General features: G+C 37.1%; 1 long non-coding RNA gene and 1 pseudogene across 1 annotated transcript; both read left to right on the plus strand.

Annotated features, from left to right (window-relative positions):
• The first annotated feature begins 2,385 nt into the window (after positions 1-2,385).
• LOC149951412 (uncharacterized) lies at positions 2,386-3,581 on the plus strand. Its single transcript, XR_016479849.1, has 6 exons — positions 2,386-2,465; positions 2,538-2,704; positions 2,788-2,850; positions 2,915-2,955; positions 3,012-3,194; positions 3,276-3,581. It is a non-coding gene; the product is annotated as an uncharacterized LOC149951412 (long non-coding RNA).
• Positions 3,582-3,695: 114 nt separating this feature from the next.
• LOC149951413 (uncharacterized) lies at positions 3,696-5,450 on the plus strand (annotated as a pseudogene).
• The last annotated feature ends 4,531 nt before the right edge of the window (positions 5,451-9,981 follow it).

Here is a 9,981-nt window from a genome sequence, read left to right on the forward strand (position 1 = left end):
GCTAACCTCATCTAAAACCTTCTACAATTACCAATTAAAGGGAAACAAATTTGTTTGTGAGCTCGTATAACGATTTAAGGCAGGGAATTTCCGGCATCCACGTGAAAAGTAGTCCCCGGTTTAAACGTACCGCTTTGTAACAAAATTACAATATTTTTAAAGAAAATATATTTTCTGTGACGGATTGGTACCAATTCTTTTAAAAAAGTTTTAAACTATTTGATATATAAAAATAAATATTTTCGCGGTTGTTTTTCTTATTTAAAGTAGCACAGTGACGTATCGCTCGCCAGTGACGTCATTTTTCAGCCGTTTCCGCTATTATTTTCGTGCACAAATAAATATGGCTCCCGGTCAAGTTTCTTCGCCGCTATTGTACTCAAGATTGAAATGCGGTAAACCTTTAAATCCTGATGCCAAGAAATTAGTTGTTAATACTTATTATTCTTTAAGAATGAAACATCCGGATTATAGTATTAATAAGGTTTTAGATTTAACCTCGGAACTGACAGGCGTGGGTAGAAACACTGTGATTCGTTTTAAGACCGAGGCTAAACAAAATTTCGGTATAATATCTTTACCGCGTCGTAGAAAGCGAGCTCCAGAAAGAAGCCGACCGAAAAGACTTAATAAATACGGCGCCTACACAAAATGCGCAATACGACAGATTATTTATCGATTTTATTTGAGAAATGAACTACCAACTTAAAAATAAAGTTTTACAAGTAAGTAGCTTTGTTATGGCTGTAGTTTACTTCTGCCCAAAGACTATATATACGCTTCGCTTACTAGACAGGCGTGTTCAATGGCTCAACTTGCATACCGATTGTGGCTCCATCTCGACGCTGATCAAAATTTTTCCTTAGCTTGAGCTGTGTTACTAGTGGCGCCTCTAGCCGCGGGTCAAAATATTCCCCCAGCTTTTACAGTGTGTTAACAGGTTTTTCCTAGGAACACGCCTGTCTAGAAAGCGAAGCGTATATATAGTCTTTGCTTCTGCCCCAATACTAATTTTGGTTGACGTAGAACTGATGAAGACGAAGTTTTATGTTTGATCTATACTAATATTTGTTCATCTTATTGACTGTAGTTTACATCTGCCCCAATACTAGTTTTGGGTTACGTAGGGTACGCGAGGATTGTATTAATAGTTGTAGACTAGAATATTGATGTTAATATTGATTATATACGTAGCAGCTACAAAAGAGCGAGAAATGGCTTGTTTCAATGCTTGTTAGGTTAGGGTTAGGTTAGGTTTAGGTTAGGTTAGCAATTTCTGGTTCTTTGTAGCGGATTCGTAATTAATTACCTTGTTTTCCATTGAAACCAGCCATCATTGGCCCTTTGTAGCTTCTCCGAATGCACATTCCCTGGTTTTAATTGAATTAAAAAATTTGTTTCTTTTGTTGTTATTCCGTATTTAATTACTCTGTTTTCTATTGAAACAAGCCATTTCTCGCTCTTTTGTAGCTGCTCCGTATTTAAATACCCTGTTTTCTATTGAAACAAGCCTTAGTTTAGTCTACAACTATTAATCCAATCGTCGCGTACCCTAAGTCACCCAAAACTAGTATTGGGGCAGATGTAAACTACTTCCGTCATTATTTTGTTTCTAGGACGTCTGTGTTACTGAAAGATACCCTTATTAATCGAAGGTCATTAACGATGATCCGGATTTACCCTCAATGAGTGCTTCAACTTTACGAAGGCTTTACTTGGGCATGGCCAACTTCGCCCGCTCACTACGCTCGCACCAGGCGGCCTACCCAAAAGATCAAAAATAGCGAAATTCGTTCTTTGCCGCTACGGAGGCGCTGGAGCCACCTCCGGACCTAACTATTAGCATAGAATCGAATGGAACGATTATGGTTTTTCGTTACTTTAAGGAATTTATTGAAAACTATTCGATATATCGTCGATGTCAGAGGTAGAGTAAACTTTTTTCCATGATTTACAACTCTTTTCAAAATTTTCTAATTTATTTTTCCCGCCGAGATCGACTATTTCCAAAAGTGCCACCGCTCAGGCGCCAGTGAAAATCACGTGTTTAGAATGGAATGTAAACAAACCGACATGTGGAATTTTTCATCAAACGTTTTGGTTTGGATTTTAAACTATTTGATGGCAAGTAGATAACTAAAATTTTAGTGTAATGAGCATAAAAATACTTTTAATATTTTTATGAAATAATTTGTTTGACATAAAAGTTAATAATTGCATTTTTTCATTAAATTTTAGAGACATATATAGTTGGAATAATAGTGATAATGAACGAAAACATGAATGAACATTGATAAAAAAGTATGAATACTGGTAGAATAGAATGAACGCTGGTAAATATGATTATATGAATACTCGTAGATATGAATGAACACTGGTAAATATGATTATATGAATAGTCGTAGATATGAATGAACACTGGTAAATATGATTATATGAATCCTCGTAGATATGAATGAACACTGGTAAATATGATTATATGAATACTCGTAGATATGAATGAACACTGGTAAATATGATTATATGAATACTCGTAGATATGAATGAACACTGGTAGATATGAATGAAAACTGGTAATTATGAATGGTAGATATGAAAGAATCCTGGAAAACAATGAAATATCACTGGTGTATGGTGATCAAAATATGAAAATCCACAATGAAGATGAAAGACCTTTACATTTTCAGAAGTTTTCTCGATTGAGGTTTGTAAACTAGTTCCTTTACTTTCTCAAATCAAATTGTCCTAGTTATGTTATCAACTACGGGTGGTATTATTTTGTCACAGATAAATTTGGCAGATATCGAGGCATGAGGGACATTAAAATTGCAATGCAAAATTGGACACCTGGTAAGTTTCGGCAACACGGGAGCTTCAATATTTTCGCTAATTCTTGCTGATTCTCGTAAATAAGGAAGTGCTGCCTCAATGAACCATTACAAAATCCTTATTTGGGTAACTTATACCTCCTCTGTCGGATGTTTTAATAAAGTCTAAAAGTGGTGAATTAGAGAAGGGTCCGGAAATGCACTCGAGACACAAGCTACAAAATTCAGCTTGCTCCATTTTCTGTACCACAAAACCAGCTACGTAAGCCAAACTTGCCAATTTTAAAGTGGTTCGTTGCGTATCAGGCTCTGTACTCAACGCATTTCATATAAGTTGGATACTGTATAGCCACTCTACTCTAGAAGGTTGGGTAACGTGCCTTCGGAGGCCTTAGAGCGAACTATAAAATAAATATCCTATTATAATAAGATTCTAATATTTCTTAGATATTCCCACCAAGGGAAGAGAATGCAACCTGGCAGCCACTGGGGGAAAACTACAACTGACTAGCAGGCTAGCTGGGAGTTAACCACTCCCATACTAGTTTCTGACTGCTACTAACCACTGACTCTACAGTTCTGCCTCTATGCTCTTAAAAGCCCTATCTCTCTCTCTGCTACCTCCTTTTATACCAACTCCCACACTAGTGCCACCACCCGCGCCCTTGGAAGTTAGGCCTAATAACATAAGGGTTTGCCTGTTTGGCCTACTAGCAATATGACTGCCACTGTGGGAATACTATTTCCAGCGTTCGTAATTTAAGACCTTTATGGTAATCTGTTTCACAAAAATATAAACTACATACAACGCTCAATTCTGATCTGTCATTTATTTGAAAATTATCTCGAGAGATATTTTCTAGCCACATGCCTCTCAACGCCCCATCAGAAGGAAACTCGTGGAAAGAAACTCCAGGTGTTTATTTACATTTATACAAAAATTATTGATATGTAACAACTTTAAATAATAATTGAAAAATGAAATAAATATCTTTTTACATAAATCTGATATCACTCAGCATTAAGTAATTATCAAGTGTTCGAATTTCCCGCCGCGAAAATTGTTTTAAAAGACCACAAATCTAAAATCCAACAAGGCTTAACTATTCATACAAACTATTTAAAAATTACCAAAGTTATGAAGTATTTGAGGGGTTATTTATGGAAATTGAACTTTTAAGTTATAACCTAAGTATAAAATAAATACAATTTTCTGATATTTAAATAATTTCCAGTACTATGTACTCATTATGGTCAAGTTTCGCGCCATAGAAAACCATGTTATTTATATCGTAAAAGGAGCCGACTTTAAGGTCCGGAAGTAGCGCTCCCGACGGCCGTCGAAGACACTAAAAACCAAACTTTTATTTCGCGCCAATACATGGATTTGAAATTCTTTGGGTAGGCCGCCTGATGCGAGCGTAGTGAGCGCGCGAAGTTGGCCATGACTTGGGTTTCAAGTACAAAAAGAGAAAGAGATTCTGCCCTTCTTGAGAGAAATGACATAAGGATTTGGAGACGAACGTTCCTTAGGGCCATACGTAAATACCGATCAGAGGGTAGAAATATTTTCTACACAGATGAGACATGATAATCAGCTAGGCTAATACCCTTGGCACCACCTTTGGCCTAAGTCATCTAGCGACTTTTTGAAGCCATTAAATCAGGTGGCCGGGTTACAATGCGTAGGACTAACGCTGGTCACACAAAAGGGACAATTTTTCACGACACAAGTATCCAATCAAGTCAACAAGCGTTTCTGTCTGGATTATCTACCGGTAACAAGGCACCCTCTGGAAAAGGAGGGCGTATTGTGGTAACACATATTGGTCTGTGACCTAAATCATTTACTTCATCGACGTTCTTAAACTTATCTGCGGTTCTTTCAACAGGGAACGAAGACGGTTTCGTACCAGGAGCTCTAGATATTTTTATCGCTAAAAAGGGAGACGGCGATTACCATGCTGAAATGAATGGGCCTTACTACTTCAAATGGTTTACCGAGAAGGTTTTACCAAATCTACCTAAAAACAGCGTCATTGTAATCGACAATGCGCCTTACCATACAGTTAAGGAAGAAAATGTGCCAAATAAGTACACTCGAAAAGCAGAAATACAAGCGTGGCTAACCTCAAAAGGCAACTTGTTAAAAAAAATGGGCAGTAGTCTCATGATTTATTTAAATTTGTCTGTGCAGGTGTACAGTGGCGGCCGGATATGATTATAAGGGAATTGTTGGCTTTAGTTGAACCTATAAAGAATCAGTACAGTGGTTATAAAATTGACAAACTTGGAGAAAAAGAGGGACACACCATATTGAGGTTGCCACCTTACCATTGTGAACTAAATCCTATAGAACTTGTGTGGAGCCAAGTAAAGGGGTATGTCGCTGCCAATAACACAACATTTAAGTTGACAGATGTGAAGAAACTATTTGAAGAAGGAGTTATTCTCGTAACACCAGAAAGATGGGCTGCATGTGTCAATCATGTTGAAAATATCATAGAGGAAAAATTTTGGGAACTTGATGGTATGATTGATCAAGTTGTCAAACCTTTCATTAATGGCAATTCAAGTGACAACACAGACGACAGCACCACAGATGAAGAAATGATCAATTAATTATCCATTAAATCAGATAATGAAATTTATTTATTTTATAATATTATACGTTTTTTTGCCGAATACTGGTATTTTGTTATTATAAAGCGATATTGTGTTTTAAAAAATATTTGAAAAATGTCATGATAATGAAGTGGAATAAAATCTAATTACCATAGGCGTGCGCAGGCATTTAAATCAGGTCGGGCCAGTTTATTTTTTACGCCCTTTAAAGCTCTTGCGCCCTCTATAATGTTTTTGTGAAACTTATTAAATACCACGGCGTTCCTGTGTAGTTCCTTTCTTTCTCAATAGATGTGGCTAGAAATTGGTATTTTTAGAGTATAGTAGAATATGTGACGAAACAATATTATTTTTTATTTTAAACTAGACTAAAAAACAACATAGTTTACGAAATTACATTGCCGCGTGTTGCTTTAACAAAAACATGTTCTACTTTTTAAAATTTCATTTTCATAATCCCATAATATCACATTTTTACTATATAAAAAAAACCGTCAAACCTTTTATTTTATCCCTTTTAACCCAGGTATCTAGTTTTCGTGTTTGATTTATTACTAGCTTTCTACCTTTAGCCGTTTTACCTCTCCGAGGGGACTTTGTACCCTAGGAGGGGTTATACAACCACCGTGTCTGTCTGTGGGTCTGTCTGTCAGGCCTGCGAACGCGTTCGCATTTTCGGGGCAAAGGGTAATCACTGCGTACGCAGTTTCTTAGAATCAGGGAAAAGGTTTTTCCAAAAGCACCCTCTTTTTGTCATTGGGTGTAGTATAATTTTTTAATCGGCCGGGATTCGAACCCGTGCCCTCTTGCACGACAGGTGAGCGTTCTACCGCCGAACCACGGATACAGTTACGCTTCACTGAAAATTAAAAACTCTTCCGAGGAGAGGTATATTTTGGCTTGCCAACTTGTTAGACGTTCCCTTTTTAAAATCGTTGCCCAATTTACGTTTTCGATTTAACATATTTATTTCTACCCACTCGTCGCGAAGCAATTCGAAGAAGGTTCGACCAAGGATAATATAGAGTAGGATGCAAAATTGCGAGACAAGCTACTACCTGGCTCGTGAAAGTAGTCACCCCCAACGGGTGGATGGTTTGGGTTGAAAAATGGGGGCTGCATCCTGGTTAATCGCTAGCTGTTTCCATCTAGAGGAAAAAATTAGCTTCAAGGATAATCCTTGGCGTTGCCAGTGTGGAGAGGGGGCGCTAAGTTTTGAATCTACCAGGATCAGACCCCACTTCATTGCCCCTTCTCTCCCAACATGTGGGAGTAAAACGTTACGGGTGGGGAGCAAGAAACGCGAGTAATTTTGCACCTTTTTCTGATAAAGCAGGGTACACGAAGAAGAAAAGTGATTAAACGACTCTACAGCAATAGTAAAAATCCCATTGGACTACAGTCAGGGACGTCATTTCTGGATTTTTCAGGAGGGGCCAGAATTGAATTTAATTACAACTTACAAAACATAACGTCTTTAATTTTCTTTAAAAAACTCGGAAAACTCCCCAACAGCGTTACACTACACCGACTACAGTCTTCAGCCCTAGGTACTACCGAAAATGCCGCAGTTTTGGTTACAGTTTCCTCAAACGGCTCAGTCTTACTAAAAACGCAACAATCCGTCGCAAACTTCCCAGTTTAATATCTAAAAAACGAAATCAACGGCCGGCCCGTCGCTTATTTAGTCACTGAAGCTTAAATATTTTAGTCATCGCGAATTCTACTGCATGCCATCTGCGTCATTTTATCTCTAGTTCCTGTAGGCATATACGCTATTTGGTTTTACGTTGGACGATTCGACGGAAAAAAAGGCCTAAATCATTTTTAGAGTAAAAAAAAATAATTACAACTTACAAGAAGTTACGTCTTTTATTTTCTAAGAAACCGGAAAATCCTCAACAGCGCGACACCACACCGACTACAACCAGCAGCCCTGCGATACTACACCGACTACACCATTGAGTTAGGAATATTAATCTAGAGATCCAATCAAATCTGCTCCCCGCGAAAAAAGTGCCGCCTGCTCTAAAATGACGAGACAACGTTATCATATGACCCGTGGCTCCATCCATTATTTTTGAAAAAAAAAAAATATTTTTGCCGGAAAACGCGTCTTATTTGAACGAACCATTGAGAGATAGACGGCGCCACGTGTAGAATAATAAAGTTTGCTCGTCATTTGGGAGCAGACGGCAGTATTCTTATTTTTAATAACTTGTTTCGCGAAATACTGAAATCCGACGTTTTGATTGGACCTCTAAATTAATATTCCCAACTCAATGGTGGCTACAGAGCAGTGTTGGAAATAAGCTTTTTAAAGGTACTGGTCATTGTGACCACTATACCCCCTACTTAAAAATAAATAAATTGGTCATGACCACCCTTTTTTGACCCACCTCTCTCTCCCCCCTTTTATTTTACCTTTGAAAGTAAATTGTTAATAGTGATTAGGAACTATAATGAGTTTTATTTTTCACAAGCCAAAGAGCTTTGATATTTATCACATTTCTTAAGGAACTTTAAAAAATATTTCATCATCTTCTTGTTCTTCGCATAAAAACAGTTTTACTCCTTTTTGACCTTCTTTTTGTTTCTGAAAGTCAAAAAGAAATTGCAATGTCTTCTATGCTTGTTTTCTTAAACATATTCTTAATGATTGATCTAAATGTTTCGCATTTCGCCACCGTTAAAACAAAACCACGTAACTTGAGATACGTGGTTTTGTAAAAATTGAAATATTAAATTCTATACCCCAATTTACGTATATAACATTAAAAACATTAATAGGTTGCAATTGGATTTCTTTTTTTAAATCGAGAAAACATTTAAACGTATCTTTGATATTCACAACGCATTTCGCGCAAAAGCACGTATCTCGCTTATTTTCAGCTCCTATATCACTTCATAATTCGGTATAGAATTATACATTTAATTAAAAATAAACTGGCCCTTATGACCAGTGAACCCCCTAGATTCTATTTAATTATTGGTCATAGCCCGAAATAAACTGGTCTTTGACCGACGCCACCGCCTTATTTCCAACACTGCTACAGAGTCCGATAAAAACGTATCCTATCTCCAAACGACTAATTTCGCGAGAGAGTCCGTCAGTCGCCTTTTTCACAAACAGTTTATTAAAATATAAAATACGTGTCCGAAAACGCCTGAGAGATAGAAATCTCTAGTGAATCTAGAATATCACCAAATAACAATTATTTCTTTTAGCATGTTACCGATAACTATACTTTGCTACTTATATTTCACATTCTTATCTTTTTATCGATTATCTCTTGTTCTAGTTTAGAATCTTATTTTGGTGGATTTTAGGAAATTTTGCACCCTTTTTTCCCTGTTTTTTTGCGCCTTTTCAGTTTTCAGGTAAGGCCATGGCCCACCCTGGCCCTATCGTGCGCACGCCTATGCTAATTACCTTATCAGAAAACAACGTAAATCGTCGAATTATTTTGCAAATGTGATTAAAAGATCTATCAAAGAAAATTTTAGAAGCAATCGTTTATAAATTTTCAGTTTTGTGAAAGTTTTCGGTTCAGTGCTTAAACCCGCTGTGTAAGTTTTAGTTAAAAGTAGCGCCATCTAATGACTAGTCAAGGAAACTTCGCGGATGATGTAACATTGATTTCTAGTATAGTTATTAGTTTTAAATGATAAGTTAAGTTAGAAGAAGTTTCGTCCATGGTTTTTCAAAAGTGACCTTGTGGCCAAAGGTATCCTGAATCACTGACAAGTGAGTGTTCCCCTTCTCTCTCTCCGTACCCTCCATCATGGGATTGTCGAGTCTCCATCTTCTTTGAAGATCTCGCCCCGAACCCATGACCCCTTTCGTTCTCTCCTAAGCCAGGTTCACACTTACCCCTAAAATCGCTTCATATTAAGTAACTAGTTTTCAAAACCAGCGTGAGAAATCCCTTTGTGTTGGTTCGCGAAGCAACTCGTCCAAGTCGGTTCGCTTAGAATCGCTTCAAAACGACCAGGCGGGGAAGCGAAATTATTCGTACTTTTTCAAAAATAATAGGAATAAAATTCTAAATAATGTCAAATAATATTACTGTATGTATAGTAATCCAGTGATGGATTTCCCATTAGGCACACTAAGCAATTGCTTAGGGCGGCCAATTTTAGGGGGCGGCAATTTTTCCCAAAAGAAATCAAATACATCTTCCAAATTTTTAACGAGTACAGTAGCTTATATAGTTTAGTTTAGTAAACGTCTGTATCTTTAAATTGTTTCGGAAGTTCGTTTGCACTCATTTTTACTATAAATTATAGTAAAAATTAATGCAAACGAACTTGCGAAACAATTTTAGGATAAAGACTACATCCAAGTAAATTATGGTCTATAATCACTAAAAACGCACCCACCATAATCATGTCCGTCCGTAGAAAATCGACCTCTTTCGTCGATCGTCGTAGATTTTGAAATGTGACTAACACTAACACTGACTATGTGAGTCATGTGAAAAAGTCGCAGTTTTAGTTTTAGTTGACCAAATTCATTTCAACAGAG

The sequence above is a fragment of the Leiobunum rupestre genome, chromosome 3 (assembly GCF_980474605.1).
Source record: "Leiobunum rupestre chromosome 3, qqLeiRupe1.1.hap1, whole genome shotgun sequence".
Lineage (NCBI taxonomy): Eukaryota > Metazoa > Arthropoda > Arachnida > Opiliones > Sclerosomatidae > Leiobunum > Leiobunum rupestre.